This window comes from Aedes albopictus, chromosome 1 (assembly GCF_035046485.1).
Source record: "Aedes albopictus strain Foshan chromosome 1, AalbF5, whole genome shotgun sequence".
Taxonomy (NCBI): Eukaryota; Metazoa; Arthropoda; class Insecta; order Diptera; family Culicidae; genus Aedes; species Aedes albopictus.
Genome location: NC_085136.1, coordinates 12,494,647 through 12,515,464, shown reverse-complemented (window position 1 = coordinate 12,515,464; position 20,818 = coordinate 12,494,647). Strand labels below are relative to the sequence as shown.

General features: G+C 42.8%; 1 protein-coding gene across 1 annotated transcript in view; it reads left to right on the top strand.

Annotated features, from left to right (window-relative positions):
* Nucleotides 1-516: 516 nt before the first annotated feature.
* The window catches only part of LOC109431116 (adenosylhomocysteinase-like 1), a 63,623-nt gene continuing 43,321 nt past the window's right edge, over nt 517-20,818 (top strand). Inside the window, exon 1 of the mRNA XM_029862437.2 lies at nt 517-637. The gene's annotated coding sequence lies outside the window, so the exon portion shown is untranslated. The remainder of the gene's footprint in view (nt 638-20,818) is intronic.

Genomic DNA, 20,818 nt, shown 5'->3' with positions numbered 1-20,818 from the left:
ATCAAAATGCTCTAGACACACGCAAGTGACGAGAAATACGTCACGGAACACTCACATACTTGCACAAACATTCTGTATATAGGAGCTGCGATGCGACAGCGGTCAGACGTCAAACTCGTTTTGACATCGATTTTGACATTGACAGTGCTTTTTAGTTGGGTTTTGCCCCAACCAGCGAACATTCAACCATCGAGACAGCCCATCTAACGAGCCGCCAACGAACGAATCGGGACTGTAAATGAAAATGAATTCCTCTCAGTTAGTGTTCGACCACGGAGAGCAACCGATGCGAATCATGTTTTGTGTTTGTCGCCGTCATTTGTTTCGATCGGCACCATAGAAAATTTTCGACTTTTGTGTGAAGCGATTCAAACATTGATGAGAATTAAAATATTGTCAATACTTTAATCCTGTCGTCTGGGGCCCGCACGTCGCGTTACACGCGTAACGCCTACCAACCTTCATTCTCTCTTGACCACCCCTAATCTCACGCAAAAACTTCGGTCGGATGGCGTGACGGACTGTCAGTCATCATCATCGCAACGACGGAGGCGAAAAATCCGAGTCGAGTTTTTCTTCAGCTGGAGCCAGTGACGAAGTTTCGAGTTTCAGTTCCTAGAATTTTGTGCAATTTTCGGTAAGTTTTGGCGATTTCCGGGTCGGAATTGTGCTGCAACAGTTGCCGGAGTGTTTGGGGAATGTGCGCGTGTTGATTTCCGGTGGAACGGTAGTGCTGGGTGCGAATAAAGTTGAAAAACAAAACAATCAGTGCAGCACCAAGAGGGGCCCCATTAGTGAAGAAGAGGAGGACGACGGCCATCATCGTCATCATTGCTCGGTCGTCTGGTTTTCGGTTTGGTTTGGTGGGTTGATCGAAAGCATAGAAGGAGGCGCAGGGTGGTGTGGCAAGAAGCATAAAATTCCGACTGTTTCAGGGGGAGGTGAGCATGTTGTGCGAAGTGATGTTTGAAACGAAGAAAGAGGTTTTCAAGGAAAAAAAAATGGGTAAACAACTTTGATGAAGACTGGAGAGGAATGAGGCAATCTCAAACTGACTTTATTCGATTCAGCAAACATGGTCACTGACGGAAAATGTAAATAAAAACAAGTGCAGTTCCTTTGGGGGGTGCCATTGTTTTGCATCGGTGAGATCTAGGTGAAGTGTCGGGAGTTTCGTCGGGCCATCTCACGACCTTGACATTAGAACCGAATCGATGCGCGTGTGGCCGTGGTTGGATGTCTGGGGGTCAAACTTACCCCGTTCGGCCGTTCGATCACCCAATGAGCGCTTGCACGCTGACGTCATCACTGTCTCCTTCTCTTTCTTTCCTTTGGCGTCGGTCCATAAAGCCGTCCTTGCCCTCAAAAAAAATTTGAGGGCAATGTTTACAAATCGTATGAGAATTCGATGAGGTTATGTTTTTGATGCAAGCCTCTATAGTGAGACAAGAGCACTGATACAATCGATAGCGGGTGGCTGAAGGGGTGGTGATTCGTTGGATGTCAAAAATAACATCAACAGTACTTTGACATAGGCAGGTCTAGGCTAGAGTAGAGGGGCTCATGATGGTTTTTTATAAATTTATGAATAATAAATAACAATTCCTTTTCGCTCGACCTGATATAAAGCTTGCTAACAGGTTATCGTATTGCTAATAAATTACAATAATAGTTATTATTTTTTGTTTCTTATAGACGATAAACTTTAAGCCCTTGGCTGGTTCGACTCTCTTATCTTATGAGTAAGTAAATTCAATATAATTTAGAACGAATAAGCCCAGTTTGCTCCGCGGAAGTTCCCTGGCCAAGTTCGCAGGGGTTGACGGTATTAAAGTGAAGGAGTTTCATTTTGATTATTGTAATGTAGTGTTCTTTAGTGAAACATATCACCTTTTTAACACTTTAATGCGCCTCCAACGGTTCATCACGAACCGGCTGCTGCAGATGGAGTATGACTGATCATATGCATCAGACATGCTCGATAAACACGGAGGATCCGCCAGGGCTCAGTAGAGTCTATTCCCAAGCAATAGTTCCAAGTCGGTTGGATTTGAGAAGGTTTTTATGATCGTTACAAATCCTAAAAAAAGTAATATAGGATTTGTGACAGGTTTTGGAACCTTTAACAGCCAGCTGACTTCAAAATATTGTTTGGGCTCTATTTCCCACGTTTCTGGGTTGATTTTGATTAGTAATTTATTAATGTCATAGTCGCTTTGTCGATTTTTTACCATATTAGTTGGTCATATTTTCTTTAAATAATGCAATTAAAATCAACCGACGAATTAATAGTGGGAAGGAGATTTGCAGCACTTAATTGTGCTGATAGATTCGAAGCTAACGTGCGAACATTTAAACGCATTGTTGACATCAATGCGTTCGACGTGACATTTCGGACAAAAGCTGACTGCTTTTTATTAACTGAACAAAGTTACTTTTGTATGACTAGGTTGACATTTCTAGGCCACGCATGAGAAAATGACATGGTTTATCGAGGTAGGACCGATAGGACAGAACGAATTTGAATATTTTTCATAGTATTTGTAGGGGGATGAATACATAATAGTTGACAAGCAATTTTCGTTTTATTACAATCAACTGACCAACTTGGCGAGGCTTGCTTACATAACAACCGACAATAAAGAAACCTATTTTCCTTGACTTTCTACGCAATGGACATCCGACCAAACACAAGTGTTTTCGTTAAACTCCTAGGCATTATTAAGACATGACGTATGTGCATGACGAAACAACTAGCAGGACAGAGTTCCAGACGTCTCTTTTTAATAACGACATTCAGCATATTTCCAATAAAACTACACTTCAATAAAGCAAAGACTAAAGCTGCTTTGATAGAACAGATCAGAATGACTTAATTGACTTATTGACTACATATTGGAGATCTACTTCGAATAACTGACAAATTGACAAGAACCTAACTAAATACATGGACCATAATACAAAAAAAAACAATTGATAAAAAGAAAAAAGGGGAAACTTTTATTAAAACTATTTTTGTTCAACGCAGGCCAAAACAGTGTCGACTTGGGCCACGATATGCCTACGTACTTCTGTGTGTTGAAACAAAAATAGAGGCTCATAGAAGCAAATGTAGGGAAAGGGTGCGGTGTTAGAACATAAGCACAGTGTGCTACCGCCGTAATCACTATGAAAAAAAAAAAAAAAAAATAAGCCCAGTTTGCTCCGCGGAAGTTATTGTTCACTCACTTGGATCGTACATAACTCATCTCACCAAACATGCGTCAGGTTCCGTTGGGATTGAGTAACATCTCCCGTCGGGATCACTTGTCGTTACATTTAAGAGGATTAGACGTGAATGTAAATGTGGTAGTTTAGCAGACCGCTGAGTAGGCGGTGTGTTTAGAAAGACCATTAGTAATAGAACTGTCAAGAGATAAACATCACATTGGCGACAAAAAACGAGAACCCAGCGTGAAAAATCGAAGCTGATTGAAATTTGACTCGCAATATGAACTAGCGTGGTAAAGTGGTAAATATATACTGTCTGATCCCAGCGGATAGTATCTGACCGGGTCAGACAAAAGAGGGAAAAGATGCCTCACCGGCGGATGAAAATCTTACAGTGCAAGTGAAAAGGAAAAGTTCGCCTCAAAAGGGAGCTGCCGTAGCGACAGATACGATTTGTCGGGTCCAGCGAAACAATGCTAAGAAAGAAGCAACCGTAGCAGCAGTTTCGAACTGTAGGGTCCGGTAGTTGTAAAAAGTTCGCCTCATGAAGGAAACTTGTCTACGATCCACCGGGTCAGGCTGTCCAAAGTTAAAACCTCACGAAGGAAACTTGTCTTATCGGTGGATGCGATCCACCGGGTCAGGCTATCAGAAAAGAGACGAATCAGACAAAAGAGGAATAAGATGCTCCACTGGCGGATGAAAATCTGGCCAGTTCAAGCAAAAAGGAAAAGCTCGCCTCAAAAGGGGGCTGCCGTAGCGACAGACAGGATCCGGCGGAAGTTGTTAAAGAGCCTTTCGAAGAGAGCGAAAGCACAGACAAACAAACGTAACACCTTGAACGATTTTCATCGAAATCCATCGCCCATTCACACTACCATCACCTGGTGGAAAAGTTGCACGAATCACTGTGTTGTGCAATATCGTCAACAGAAGGCGCTAGTATGAAACGTCAAACGCATATAAAAACGATGCGCGCGCCTCTGGTTGTGAAAGCCACAACTATGGAGATTTAAAATGATCGTTAAAAGCGTGGTCGATGGAAATTTTGCAAGTGTTACGTCTGTTCGTCTGTGGCGAAAGGTTCATTCGCAAATTTCTCCAAGCGTTTCTCCGAAAATTAGTGGTTAATGCTTGAAGCTCATAGAAAACATCCGAGTGGAACTCCCCAGAGGAAAGTCCAGGAATTCGGAGAAACTTCTAGAGGAATTCCCGGAGGCACTCGCAGAGGAATTCTGAGTGACGCTCCTAGAGGTATTCATAGTGAAACTCCTGGAGGAAATCTCAGTGGAATTCCAAGAAAAATGCCTAGTGAAGTTCCCAATGGAATTGCTACAAAAGTCCTTGAAGCTTAAACATCAGAATCCCCGGCGGAACTCATGGAGTGTTGCACAATGGAGCGCTCAGTGAAACTCCCTGTCGTACTCCTAAAGGAATTCCCAGTGATCTCTTACAGGAATTCCCGGAGGAAATTCTGGAAGTATTCCCGGAGAAGCTTCTAAAAAATCTCGGTGGAAATTCAGATGGAATTCCTGTGAATTCCCAGTGAAACTCTTAGAAAAATTCCGAATGAAACGCCTGTAGCATTTCCCAATGGAACACCTAGAAGAATTCTCACTCTCAGTGAAACTCTCTAGATATTCCAGAAAGAACTTCCACAGGAATTTCGGTAGAATTACCGGAGAAGCTTATAGAGAAATTCACTGTAACTTGTAGAGGTATTCCGAGCAGAAATCTGGAGAACTTCCCAGTGAAATGTCTAAGAAACTTCCTACGTCACTTCTGAGCTCTTGAATATCAAGAATATTAAACATCAGTGGAATTCCTGGCGTTTTTTTACAATGGAATTCCTGATGAAACTTTCAGTGAAACACCTGAATAAATTCTCAATGTAACTCTTAGAGGAATTTTCAGGGGGAAATCTAGATACACATTTGAAAATCCCAAATATTTTTTTTGAAACAACTCCTAGGAGTATTCTCAGAAATTTTTTAGCGATAATCGCTGTGAAACACCTGAATGAAATCCAGGTGGAGCAACTAGAGGTATTTAGTTAATTTTATACAGAAATTCCTAGTGGAACTACTGGAGAAATTCCCTGCGCAACTCGGAAGAATTCCTGAAGAAATACCCTTAGGAACTTCTAGAGAAATTCCTGGTGACACTCTTAGTGGAACTCCTAGAGAAATTTCCGACGGAGCTGCTGGAGAAATTTTCTGTCTTCTGAAGATTTCACATACATTTTTTTTTGTAATCAGTAGCATTTTCTTAAATGACGAGCTTGGTGGTCTAGTGGCAATCGCTTCTAGTTCATATGCAAAAGGTCCTGGGTTCAATCCATGGCTCGTACCTTTTCTCCTACTTTGTATCTTTCATACATATTATGTGTAAACGTTTGTTCATAGCTATGCTTCGCTAGAACTAGAAACAGATTGAAAAAAAAAAAAACATTTTCCTTTCTCTCAACGTTTACAGCACAGTGTAAATCCACAGACAAACAGACGTAACACCCTGAACGATTTTCATTGAAGTTCATCGCCCAGTTCACACTACCATCACCTGGTGGAAAAGTTACATGAATCACTGTGTTGTGCAATATCGTCAACAGGAGGCGCTAGTGTGAAACGTCAAACGCATAGAAAAACGATGCGCGCGCCTCTGGTTGTGAAAGCCACAACTATGAAAATTTGAAATGATCGTTTAAAGCGTGGTCGATGGATATTTCGCAAGTGTTACGTCTGTTTGTCTGTGGTAAATCATTCCTATAGCGCCTACAAGCTATGCAATCAAGCGAACTGTGCTGCTTCACAGTAATCTTCACTCAATCTATCATTTTACGTCTGGCATCCAGGCACCAATGCGTGAACCCCTATGTCAAAAACAACATTTCCCAACAACACTTAGACATCCGCATGACGCAGAGGCCTGTTGGCAACAAGCAACTGCAATTATCTGTAAGTGTTCCCAGTTCAATGTGGTGGGTTTTGGTAGTGTTCGTAAAGTGCCCCACACAATGCATACGTTTGCGTGTGCGTGACAGTAGTTTGACACATTTCCCATGGGAAAACTGTCAAAAAAACGCAAACCTCGACGGAACGGACGCTATGTGTTCCAGGCTTAAGTGTCGTGTACTTTTCGCCGTCAGTTACTGTTAGTTCATAGTTTAGGAGTCTACCGTATTTTGCCACCATCTACATACACACCATCTACATGGCGATACAGGTTGTCAAGATGGACGTGTTAACGGACACGATGATTTGGAAGAAGCACGAATGGCTGGGTCACTGACCAAGCCTAAATGTTAGTGACCTTATTGAGTGGATGGCACTTGGGACATAGAACTCCTTTGGAGAACATTCCAAAACACTGAGCTTGTGAAAAGTGGAACTGAAGAGGAAAGGGATAGAGAGGAAAACGGAGGACACGGAACACCGCTGTTGTGGTCATAACTATTGCTCTGAATGTTGTGCAGAAAACCACCTACACCGCCTCCGTCCCTTCCCCCTTCGTTGGGAAATTCAGGCAAGTTCCGTCGTTATCCAAGTCGGTCGCCGTAATCGGCAGCCCGAAGTCCAGAAGGACCTGAGGCAGTCGCTATTGCTACACTGAAGGACGCCGAAGCGTAGAGTTTGGAAGGCCTTCATCGTAGAATGTCAGTTCTTGAATCTTATGAACACTATCTGCTAGTTTACTTTAGTAACCCTTGATGACGAGATTCGCGTAATTATTTAGGAATTCAAAGCAAAACATCAGTGGAACTGAGCGGAATTTTGTATATTTTTGGTGTTCCAAAATTTTTAGAACAGTTATTAATTTGTATCCAAAAATGGATCACCGCTGAAAACCTCCGTAATGCTGATCCACTGCATATAATCCAGATAAAGTCGCAATCACTAGTCCAAATATCACTACTTATGTAGTATAGGTATTTGGATCTCGATCGATGTACCATGTTCCGAAGCTAAAGAGAAGACATCCCGTGATATGAAGTCTAACGATGGTATTTTCATCGAGTATGCAGACAATTCGGAAGAATACTCAAATATTGACTCTTACCACGTCATCATCAGCCAAGATGTCGTCAACTTAGTTAAAAGGCGATCAGCGAATCTTTTGAAGAAGCAACCAGAAACAGTAGAAGTCATTAAACATTTCAACGTTTACCGAAATCATCACTTCATGCAAATGTCCAAGAAATTACAGCTTGTTATTTTAGCAGAGTTTCTGCTTTTGTAATGCGGTATATGAAGAGTAGAATCGTAGGAGCAGTTGACTAGTCACCACCCTGGTTGCCAAGATGTTGTTTAGACCCAATCAACTACTGAAAAACTAGTTATTAATAAACCAATCCTGTTTACTGAACACACGTATTTCTCTAAAGGTTATGCGCCCAGTTGCGTTAGGCCACTGAATATAAAGATTGTAAAGTTCGTTGGAGAAGACGGAAGGATGTCGAGTGCAGCAAAAGTTGGAATTGTTCAATTTGCCGGAGAGGGATACGACGTATGGAGATTCCGAGTAGAAACGCAGATGTCCGCCCACGGCGCGAAGGAGATGCTCACGAAGGATGTACCCATGGATGAAGCGCAGCTGGCAGCGTTCCGCGAAAAGGACGAAAAAGCAAAGGCTCTTCTGGTGGCGTACATTGCTGACTCGCATCTGAAGTATGTGCGCGACAAGGATACTGCGAAAGGAGATGTGAAATTCCCTGGAGAATACGTTTGCGAAGAAGGGCTTGGCAACGCAAACCTACATTCGAAGATCTCTGGCAACGTTGAAGATGGTAGAAGGAACACCGTTAATGGACCATTTCCGCCGCTTTGATGAGCTGATCGTACTGTTTCGAAGTTGGATGCCGTAAGTCAGCTGTTCATTTCACTGCCATTGTCCTATGATGTCGTGACTACCGCTATGGAGAATCTTAGAGACGATCAGCTGAAACTGGATACTGTGAAGGCACGATTATTGGCAGAAGAACAGAAGCGATTGGGAAGAGAGAGCGGTTTTTTCGTGGATGGTGTTTCGGATAGATCAGGATCAGCGTTTGCAGCGAAGCCGGCGAGAAGCAAGGAGAAGAACAAGTTTTTAGGAAAATGCTTCGTATGCGGCGAAGTGGGATACAAGAAATTCTCCTGTCCGAAGATGAAGAATTGACATGGCAAGGCTCAAGTCGCGACCGTTCCTGTGGATAGAGAAATTGCGCTGGTTCTGTCTCAGGAAGAAGTAAAGGATTACAAGGCAGAATCGTTCATCGAATGGATCCTGGATTCGGTAGCAATTCAGCATATGGCGTATAATGAAGATTATTTTCAAGATTTATGCGAGTTTGGCGAGCCCTTGGTGATCGAAAGTGTGAAAGAAGGTGAAAAGCTAACTGTTACCAAAGAAGGAACGGTGAAAAGAAAGGTTGCCGTAAATGGAAGCGTACTGACGTTGTCTCTGGAGAATGTGCTTTTCGTGAAGAATCTCAAGTTCAACTTGCTGTCTTTATCGCGTTTGCTGCAGGCTGGCGTGAAGGTAGATTTCAAGCCCGATTGAGCAATATTGTTCAAGAACGGAGAAACCATAGCTGTGGCAAAGCTACGTGGAAGTTTGTATTATCTGAAGATGAGCTGTGTGACGTCCGGTTCGGCAATGGTTGCAAAAGGCAGTGAAGATGTGAAGTTATGGCACAAACGGTTCGGACACTTAAGCTTCAAGAATGTTCAACGGTTGAAACAGAACGAAATGGTTGATGGACTTGGCGAAGTGAATGGCGAAGGAGGACTTTGTGAGTGTTGTGCTGAGAGAAAAATGAGCCGGTTACCGTTCAACAAGACTCGACCAAGAACAACTGCTGCTGTCTACCTGATGAAACGAAAATGTCAAGTCTTCGAGAACTTCAAAGTCTATGAAGCTATGACGACGGCCAAGTTTGGATCGAAAATTACAAACCTGAGATGCGACCTAGGAAGAGAATATTTTTCAAACGAGCAGCACGAGTATTTCACGAAGCAGGGAATTCAAGTGGAATCGACTGTTGGCTACACCCCTCAACACAACGGAGTGGCAGAAAAATTCAACCGAATGCTTGCGGAGAAGATGAGAGCGATAGGTATTAAAGGAATCTGGCGCATCGAAATCGATGTGGGTAGAAGCAGTGTTGAATGCAGTCTACGTGACGAACCGAAGCCTTTATGGTCTCAAGCAATCCCCCCGCTGCTGGATCGACCATTTCAACGAAGTTCTCCTCAACATGGGTTTCGTTCGCTCTCGGCACGACAATTGCATATACGTTCTTGGACAAGGAAGGAACATAGCATTCATCGTTATCTACGTGGACGATTTACTCGTGTTTGCGGCTGATTTTCGAACCGTGGATAGTATCAAGAAGCGACTTAGAGAAGAATTCGAGATGACAGATATGAATGAACTCCACCATTTTCTGGGCATCAAGATTGAACGAGATGAGGGCGGCATGTATCTATCTCAAGAAGCGTTTATCCGGAAAATCCTGTCACGTTCCGGAATGGAGAATGGTAAACCAGCTAGTACGCCTGCTGAAACAAAGTTGTAGTTACGGCCAGCGACGATGGGCATCCGTATGCATCCGTACGATGCAGCTATCCGTATCGTAAACTGGTTGGCAGTTTGATGTTCCTGATGCTCGGATCAAGACCGGACCTGTGCTACATTGTGGGCTACTTAGCAAGATTCCAGGATGCTGCAGGAGAGGATCACTGGAAACATGCAAAGCGAGTACTGCGATATCTTCAAGCTACCAAGGATATGAAGCTGACATTTAAGAGAAACCCGCATGAACCACCAATCAATGTTTTTGTTGATGCTGACTATGTTAGTGGCGAGCTGGATCGCAAATGTGTTTCAGGATTCCTGATCAAGGCTTTCGGCTGTACTGTCCTATGGTCATCCAAGAAACAGCGTGCAGTGGCAATGTTACCGATGGAAGCTGAATATATTGTAATGAGCAGTTCAATTAGCGAAACATTCTGGGTTAGCGGACTGACAAACTTGAGAGAATCCAACTTGTTCCCGGTACCAATACACGAGGACAAATAAGGGGCCATTGCCATGGTGGAAAAGGAGGAAACTAAACGCATAAGCACATTGACGTCAAGTTTCAGAAAAGCTGTAGCAGAAGGAAGGTAAAGCTTGTGTACGTGTCAACTGAAAAGCAGGAGGCGGACATCCTTACCAAGCCCGTACCAGCCCCAACTCTTAAGTACATTGCGGACTAAGATTGGATTGGAGACATTCAGCTGAGAGGGGGTGAAGAGTAGAATCGTAGGAGCAGTTGACTAATCACCACCCTGGTTACCAAGATGTTGTTTAGACCCATTCAACTACTGAAAAATTAGTTATTAATAAACCAACCCTGTTACTGAACACACGTATTTCCCTAATAGTAGTTTACGCAACAAGGTGCAGAATGAAGATTTTTACAGCACGAGTTGTACATTTATCCAACGAGGCTTGCCGAGTTGGATAATTACGACAAGTACTGTAAAAATCGAGTTCTGCACCGAGTTGCGTACAACGTTTTTTTGCAATTTCATAAATTACCATTTGATGATAGTTTTTAACAAAACTTTTTCATCAAACTGCACATCGATGTTCATAGCCATGTTTAAGAAAATCTGATCATAGCAGGTTATGATGTGCAGTCGTCACAAATTTTCAAACCTGCATCCAGAAAGCATCAAGAAATTGATCAAAACTGAAAACAGTGCTGTAATGGTTCATTACGCAACGCAAATCAGTGCTGTAATGAATTATTACAGCACTTCTAATTTGGTGTGGGAAAGTAGGCCTTTTCCTGGCAGATTTGCGTGAGGTAAAACAGCCTATTACGATGAGAAATTGGAAAAAGTATATTACAAGACCAGCCTTCGAGCAGCAAGAGTCGTGGAGCAGCTTTTAGAGGACCTATTCCTGGCATGTTTGTGTTTGCCAGGAGACGGCTTATACGCCATTGAAACCAGGTGGTATCAGTGCAGAAGAACCTGATCGGATCAATCCTGTATGCAATTTGAGAAATCTCGCTTGGTCAGAGGGAAACATCCTAGAGTATGGAAATATTGAAATGCGAGGAAACTTTTTGTCAATGTACAATTAAAGGATTCAAGCTAAGCCTCATGCTAAGCCTCAGCATCTCACTCATAACTGTACCCATCGCTCTAGATCCGCCCATGCAATGTATGTTTCTTTCTCTGACTACCGAGCCGTTGATGATGGTGATATATCGGATGATGGTGCCAATGCTATAATGGAGGAGCAGCAACGAATCACGCACACCACTCATCATCATCCATATATGTTGGAAAGAGGAAAGAAATCGAAATAATAGCAATCTGCATTGAGTGCCAGCGACGTGCATGTGCAGTGCAATTGCAGCTAGTAGTTGCATTGCATATTTGCGTTAGTTTCTTCAAGTGACACTCGCTGAAGAGTCTGTACAAAGGTGACGACGAACGCTGTCGTTTGTTGTGTGGGCCAGCAGAAGTAGGTCAAGCAGCATACCGCACTGCAACTGGAATCAACCGTACTTTATCTCTCAGCAGATAGTGAGAATGCGTGTTGTTTGTTAAATTGACACACAACGGAAAGACATTGACTGAACGAAGCTCCGCGCTAATTGAGTAAGTAGTGAGATGTATCTAGCCGAAATCATTGCCTGGTGGGGAACACCAAAAACCGATATAAACACCGTAGAACCATAGAAGTGTCGGTCGTTCTAGTCTGTGGTCTAGCGGTCTAGCGTGATTGCATAACCCACGTTGCTGGCAGCGAGAAGCTTATAATGGAACACGAAATACAGTGCTGCTATTTGTTGCTGGTTGGGCCCATCATCGCGGGTTGCGTCTATACAACGCGTTGTATAGCACATATCCATTAAAAACATCGATTGCAGATACAGCCGGGAAGATTGATCACGCCTCTGACCGGAGAGGTGCAAACAACAAAGTGAATGTTTTGGCAGTATGTATTCCAGAGAGAGAGGAAGTGACGATCAAGGCTAGGTGGAAAATTTACTGCTGGGGAGAGTTATGGTCCAGTTGTCGGATGGAAACACATGGCTCCCTGTTGGAGTAGGCCGATCTACAGACATCTGATCAAGTAGTCCAAGCAACGGAAGTGTCAGATAGATTTTTCATTTTCGTTATTCGTTAATAAACCGTTATCCAATCAACACGTATCTGCGTTTACTCTGGCCATTTCCAATAGGTTATGGGCCCAGGAATTGAAACCGAAGTAATTGGAAGAATGGCTAACCCCGGAAGTTCAAGCAACGGCGGACACTTTGGAAGCGGAGATGGTGCTTGGGCGGCTCCTACAAGCTACAGCGTATCAAGTCTACCTGCAATACAGCGTTTGTTGGGACGTGAAAACTGGACGACCTGGAAATTTGCAGTGCAGTCATTGTTGGAACTGGAAGAGCTGTGGGATGTCGTAAAGCCGATACCAAATGCCGATGGAACGATGCCGGTGGTTGATGCGAAGAAGGATAGAAGAGCGAAAGCGAAGATTATATTGCTGCTCGATCCAGTGAACTATGTTCATGTACAAGAAGCGAAATCTGCCTACGAAGCTTGGACCAAACTTGAGAATGCCTTTGAAGATTCGGGAACTGAACGGAAGGTCGGACTGCTGAGCAAGCTAATCAATACAAGGTTGATCAACTGCACGTCAATGGTCGACTACGTTAACCGGATTGTTTCAACATCGCACCAACTACGAGGGATTGGATTCGACGTGAGCGAAGAGTGGGTAGGAGCACTACTACTTGCTGGCCTTCCTCCGGAATACAAACCGATGGTGATGGCAATTTCAAGTTCTGGAGTAGCGATAAAAGGTGATTTGATCAAGACGAAACTTCTTCAGGAGGTGGAAGAACCATTGGTGAGTACAGCATTTGTATCCAAGGATCATCAAAAGCAGTACAATCATGGTGGCAAGCAATACGGAGAACCTCGCGGAGAACAGTCGTCGTCGAAAGGACCAAAATGCCGATGCTGTCACAAATTTGGTCATATAGCGAAGAATTGCCCGAACAAGTTTCGTCAAGGTGAGAGGAAAGGAAATGCTTTCTGTACCGTTCTCTCTACTATCAAGGACGATGGAGACGAATGGTATTTTGACTCAGGAGCGACTACGCATTTGACCAAGAACAGAGATTTGCTGAAAAACCTACGACCTGGAAGCGGAACTGTAATTGCTGCGAACAAAGGTACCATGAAGGTGGAAGCAATTGGTGATACGAAGCTGAAATCGGAATGCAGTCCGGCGGATCCCGATATCGATGTGCGAAACGTTCAACTGGTACCAGAACTATCTACGAATTTACTGTCCGTGAGTCAAATAGTAGAAAACGGTAACAAGGTGATATTCGATAAGGATGGATGCACAGTTGTGAACGCCGCTGGGGATGTTTTCGCTACAGGATCTCGTAAGAACGGATTATTCAAGTTTGACAGAGCCGATACATCATCAGTCCTGGTATGCTCTGATTTGACAAATCTGGAACTTTGGCACAAAAGGATGGGTCATTTACACTTGAATGGACTTAAGCAGCTGAAGCAGGATCTTGTAACAGGAATATCGTTCGATGAGAAGATGTTCGAAGCATGTAAGGTTTGTGCTCTTGGAAAACAGACAAGACTACCATTCAAAAAGCAAGGAAACCGTGCGAAGGAGATATTAGAAACAGTTCACACCGACATTTGCGGACCTATGGAGGTGTCGTCGATCGGTGGAAACCGATACTTCATCACGTTTACCGATGATAAATCGAGGAGAATGTACGTCTATTTTTTGAAAACGAAGTCAGCCGAGGAGGTATTGCAAGCATTTAAAGAGTATCATAGCCTGGCGGAGCGCCAGACTGGCCGTAAACTGCTGACGATTCGCTCAGATAATGGAAAGGAATATACGAACGGAAGATTTCAAGAGTTTCTGAAGAAACTTGGCATCAAACATCAGACAACCGTTGATTATACCCCGGAACAAAACGGTCTGGCGGAGCGGTCAAATAGATCCATCGTTGAACGAGCGAAGTGCATGCTGTTCGAAGCAAATCTTCCAAAATAGTTCTGGGCAGAAGCAGTTGCGACATCTGTTTACTTGCTCAACCGTTCCCCGACAAAAGGACATAACATGACCCCGGAAGAGATGTGGTCGACGAGGAAACCAGACCTGGCACATTTAAGGATATTTGGTACGACGGTCATGGCACACGTTCCTCGACAGAAGCGACAGAAATGGGACGTCAAAGCGGAGGAATGCATTCTGGTTGGATACGAGGAAGATTCTAAAGGCTACAGATTGTTCAACATGAGAAGAAAAGCTGTTGTCAAGAGCCGAGATGTTATTTTTATGAAGGAAGGAAGAATCGACAAGAATCTCCTGGTTGATGTCGGTCAAGCCCGGATCGACGAAGGATCTGCGTACGTGAAACTGGACTTGGTTGAGGTAACACGTGATCAAGGAGAAATTCAACCGAATCCAGCAAATTCTATCGAGAATGTAGAAGACGAAAACGAAGAGGCCAACGAGAATTTCGAAGACGCTAATGACGACGAGGAAGCAGCCCCCGAGGTCCAACCGTGTACATCCTCAAATCCGTCGGACCCACCGATGCTGAGGCGCAGCGGCCGAGAACGTACGCTACCGAGCAAGCTGAACGATTTTATTTTGCGAGGCAAAGGTATATTTTTCCCGAATTTCTCGGAATCGCCCGATTCTGGACCAACTATCGAACCTGAAACCAATACGGCAGCAACAGAACAGAGTCTAGTAGCAAGGAAGCGAAACAGGCACTCGGACATGAAACAAACCACGGATGATCCACAAACGCTGGTGGAAGCATTGCAGAGTGACAAGTCCAATGAATGGAGAACCGCAATGGAGGAGGAGTACGAAGCTCTTATGAAGAATGGGACCTGGGAGTTAGTTGATCCACCACCGCAGCGAAAAATCATTGGATGCAAATGGATTTTCAAGTCCAAACGTGACGAAAACAACGTGGTAGTTCGTCATAAAGCTCGACTGGTGGCCCAAGGTTTTACGCAGAAATTCGGATGTGATTACGACGAAGTATTTGCTCCAGTTGTAAGGCAAACAACCTTCCGAACGTTACTGGCTGTCGCTGCAAAACGAAACATGGCGGTGAAGCAATACGACGTCAAGACCGCCTTCCTAAACGGCGAACTTGAGGAGGAGATTTACATGCATCAGCCGCCAGGATTCATCTCGGAAGGCAACAAACAAAAGGTATGCAAGTTAAAACGAAGTTTATACGGATTGAAGCAAGCGGCACGAGCCTGGAATCAGAAGTTGAATGCAGTACTCGAACAACAAGGATTCAGGCGGTGCGAAGCAGATCCGTGTCTATACAGGAAAATGACGAAGGGTAAAAGATGTTATGTACTAGTCTATGTGGATGACCTGATCATAGCTAGTGAAAATGACGGGATGATCAAAAACCTGGTAGCTGTACTTCAAAGAAATTTCGAAATCAACGAGCTGGGTGACATCCGATACTATTTGGGCATTGAAGTAGAACGTGACCCGGACGGAGATTATTTTATCAGCCAGCGGAACTACATCAACCACGTTATTAGCAGCACTGGACTTCAGGAAGCGAAAATCTCAAAATTTCCGTTGGATACTAATTATCAGAAGCTCAAAAACACCGGAGAACCACTCTCAGACAACCACAACTATCAAAAGTTGGTAGGACAACTGCTGTATTTGGCTGTCAACACAAGACCGGATATATCCGCAGCTGTATCAATCCTTAGCAGAAAAACGAGTTCATTGGAAGCAGCAGATCGAGGAGGAGTGTTGGAGTAGGCCGATCTACAGACATCTGATCAAGTAGTCCAAGCAACGGAAGTGTCAGATAGATTTTTCATTTTCGTTATTCGTTAATAAACCGTTATCCAATCAACACGTATCTGCGTTTACTCTGGCCATTTCCAATACTCCCACCCACCGACCGGTTTGCCACGTTGAAATAAATGTGTTTAGAGTTATGAATTCTGGAAAAATGTCATTACTAGAATGGTTATGATTTGAACCATTCATAATTTCATAATGGGAAAAGTCTTCGCTTTCAAATTTTTACCCTGAATTGAAGATTTTTTTTTATCTGTATTAACGAGATTTTTAGCCCTGGGCTAGTTCATCTCGGGACCCACGATTTACTTCCCTTTCGAAGGAAGAACTCACATTTTGTGAGTTTTGTCGGGAGTGGGATTCGATCTCAGGTCCTCGGCGTGATAGGCATGCGCTTTAACCATCACACCAGGTCCGCTCCCCGAATTGAAGTTGTGGTGTAGCTAATATTACTAAATAACATCGATATTGTAAGATCTATTGGATTTGTTGTAACTTTATGATATTCTGACTGCAGCAGTCTGGCATATGAAAACAAGACAATGCATCAATTTTCAACATACGTTACATTAGCATCTATCGTCATACCGATGAAAAGCAATGTACTCATGAAGATCAGTAATACATGATGAGAAAATGGAAAGACATTGATAATAACTGAACACATAGTTTTATATAACATATTTTGATACGTGTTTGAGAATTTTGAAAATCTTGATCGTAGCAGACTGTGCGCGCGAGCGGCTGCCTTTTAAAAAGCTGTCACGCGTTTTCTTCGTTCTGTGTTGTTTTGAATGTGGCCGGCCGAATTAATAAACGGATGGTGGTGCTATGCCTCCCGAACGGAAAGTGCTTGCAAATTGTCTTCGGTGTTCAACATATTCTTCTTACCTGACGATTTAGCGGATAATGCAACTGGAATTCCTCTAACATCACCCAAATTCCCGTGACACCTAGGCCTGAGAGAACGCAGAGGTCTCTACGTGCCTTTCTTAGGTGTCCAACTAGTCTTTCTTTCCCATCTCTTAGATGTTGCAAGGACGTAGCCAGGGCAGTTTTTGATCGTTGGAGGATTGCGTCAATCTGTCAATTGTCTTAGAGTCAGTGATTAGCTCTAAGGGTCTGTTCCAATTGACGCATTAAAATTAATTTTTACTTAAATTTGACAGTTCAACACTTCAACTTGACAGTTCTCCTTAGGAAATAATTATCGAGCTGTCAAGTTTAAGTGAACATTAATTTTAATTCTCCAATTGGAACTGACCCATATCTGCGCTTTGGTAACGGATGGGGAGGAGGCAATTCTCATAACAGCGGTCTGGGACTGTACTACTTGCTTACTTAATACGAATTTGTGCTACTTGCTCAATGCTAATGACTATGAATTTTGGAAATCTTGGTAGATGGGGTTATATCAACATTGCTGTAATAATTTGATTGAACCGTCAATATTTTTCCGTAATTGGTATTGCAGAGTTGTTGGAGCCATTAAATACTGGCACCATAGGAACCACCGAAGAGCTTTGCTGTCGCCTATTGCCAGCACACCATCGGCTGTCGCAATCGATTAGATCGAAGAGTGTGGTAACGCGAACAACGACGAAACTAGTTCTCCATGTCTCCGCGAAAAGAACTGTTTTATCGCGCTCTGCCAGCCTGGCGCTTTCCCATGAAGCCGCTAAGTGCTAAAGGGTGATACGGTCAAAATTTGGTCACACAATTTTTTTCATAACGTCAGACTGCGTACACCAAAACAGCTAATTTTTGGACCAGTAATGCTACATTATATGTAGCTTATACCATAAAATTTTCATCAAAATCGATTGAGTATTGGTTGACATATACATAAAACCATCGACGTACCTTTTTGAAATTTTGTACAAAGGCGCTCCATAGTAAATTTTCGGAAATTTAAGGACAGTATAACACAATTTTGATTATAGAACTACCAATACTGCTCCGATTTTTATCAAAATTTTACAGTACAGTACTATTATGAAAATGTGTTCTTAGTAAAATTTTGAGCCATTTTGTATGAATACTTTCAAAGTTGTAGCAGTTTGAATATGAAAAAACTGACCGGGTGCCACTTAAGTAAATATAACTCTGTAACGGCTGGATCAAATTGAATGAAATTTTTACACTACATTTTGATATGCATACTACACATACAGAAAAATTTTCATTGAAATCGGTTAAGTATCTCTGGCTCTATAAATAAAACAGTAAAAATGTGTGAATCCTCTTTGCACAAAATTTTAAAATTGCAGATCTCAGGGTTCAACAATATCTCCGCAAATACTAGACCAATTTTGATGAAAATTTTATGGTACAAGCTACATATAATGTACCATTACTGATCCAAAAATCAGCTGTTTTGGTGTACGCAATCTAAAGTTATGAAAAAAATTGTGTGACCAAAATTTGACTTAACTTGACAAAATTTGACCACCTAAACAAATATAACTTTGTAACGGCTGGATCAAATTGAATGATATTTTTACACAACATTTTGATATGTATACTTTACATACAGAAAAATTTTGTTTGAAATTGGTTCAGTAATTCTGGCTCTTTAAATAAAAGAGTAAAAATGTGTTCTTATTTTTTAATCTTATTTGTACAAAATTTTAAAATTGCAGTTTTCAGGATTCACAGTATCTCCGCAAATACTAAACCGATTTTGATGAAAATTTTATGGTATAAGCTACATATAATGTACCATTACTGGTCCAAAAATCAGCTGTTTTGGTGTACGCAGTCTCAAGTTATGAAACAAATTATGTGACCAAATTTTGACCGTATCACCCTTTAGTGTAGATAGCCTACCTACCTATTAGTTAGCACGGTCTTGCGAGCTCATTCTCACTATCTCTCATCACATATGTACCTCTAGTCCTAGTCTATAATAGAGCGTGTGTGGTCGTCGCGTCGTCATTGTCGGTCGTGATTGCATTGTAAATCAATGCGAATGACGACGGTACGGTGCGGTATGGCGGCACCTGTTTTCCACTTGCCCTAAAATTGATTACAGTGAGATAATGGTTGTTTGGATGGCAATTGTAACGGGTTTTATGGGACGTGGACGATTGCTCACTACTGGGTACAGTCATATATTGTGAGTGATGTGCTCAAGGCAATGCAATTAGTAGTATGGAAGCCTTCATTAAATAATGTATTGAGCTTAGTTTCTACAACAATGTAGCAAAATCTGCATAATATAGTTCCATAGTTCTAAAACTTATAATTACCGTAATGTATTTTGTTTTGTTTTGATGAGAATCATGCTTATTCCTTTTAACCTTGCATTCCTTGTTAGACTTCCAATCTATCTATTATGCAAATTTTTCCATAGTTTAAACTGATAATCAATTTTATATTTTTATGCCAAATGGCCATTATGTCAAATGGCATTATGCCAAATGGCATTATGCCCAATGGGGTAGAGCCCGCGCAAGCGGCTGCGTTTTCAAAACTGTCACGCGTGAATATGGTCGACCTAATTGTGGAATGGCTAGTGGTACTATGCCTTCCGCAAATTTTGCCTCGAAAAGTACTTGCAAATTGATCTGTGATGTTCAACATATTTCTTTTACATAACCACTGAATCGTCACAGTTTACTCAGATTTTTGTGAGAGTTTGTCTTATTCCCATCGGGGTGCCGGAATCGTCTTCATTTTCGCGTGATTTCCGTGTACTTTTTGATGATATTGCTGCTGGATGTCCGGGAGACGCAAATGGAAGTAAACGATTTAGTGTTGAAAATACTGGAATTCGTATAAGTTGCAAAGTTTGTTCTTGTATATCGTTTTCGTGCTAAACGATGTCCAAACGTATTTATTTTTTGGACCACTGAATAAAATTTAAACCATCGCGCAACTTTTTTTTTATTCTTGATCACTTAACCTATTTTACAGCTCTATTGTCCACTAGGCACTACGTGAGCGATTACAATTGACAGCTGCACTTACACTTTGTACAGCGTCTAGAAGTATTCTATTTTACTATATCGAATTGGTTGCCTTCGTGCTGCTTTCACTTTTCTACTCTTTTCTCGGTAGAATGATGAGCACGAGGATGTCCATGGGTGCTTGTTGTTCCTTTTCCAGTCCGATTGGGGGTCCATTATGAATTGCATTTCGCCGATGTCCAGGTGTCCGGGTCCGTTTGAGCCATGAGAAGAGGGCCAATGTCAGCCACTCTAGGGGAGAAGAGTAACTGACGAAAAATTGCAAGTGCCGGGGCTGGGAATCAAACCCATGACCATCCGCATATGAAGCGAACGTGTGACCAACTACGTCACGGGCCCCGGCTGTCGCGCAACTTTTGGTGATCGGAACTTAGAAAAGTTATCTGCTGGGAAGAATTATCCGGTTTCCATCGATTTCGAGGTTATGTTGAGTTCCTCAAGTATCTCGAGATTTTCCAGAAGTTTTCACTTCCTCTGGCCTGTTCCTGTACAGTGTCGTCAAAGTTCTTGTACCGGATAATCTTGCCGACTGCAGTCGCCTTGTTCCGCTCCCTATTGGGAGCTTGATCGTGGCGATCTGTGGCCGTTTCGCAGACAGATCGATGTACTTGGTGCATCTACCTGACACTGCTGCTTGGTTACGGCCACAAGTTCGTACTCCTTCTTGGCCAGGGTCACCGACTTGCGGAGGTTCAGCAGACCTTGCTTGAGGTCCTTGCTGTTATTGATCTGCCCGCTCA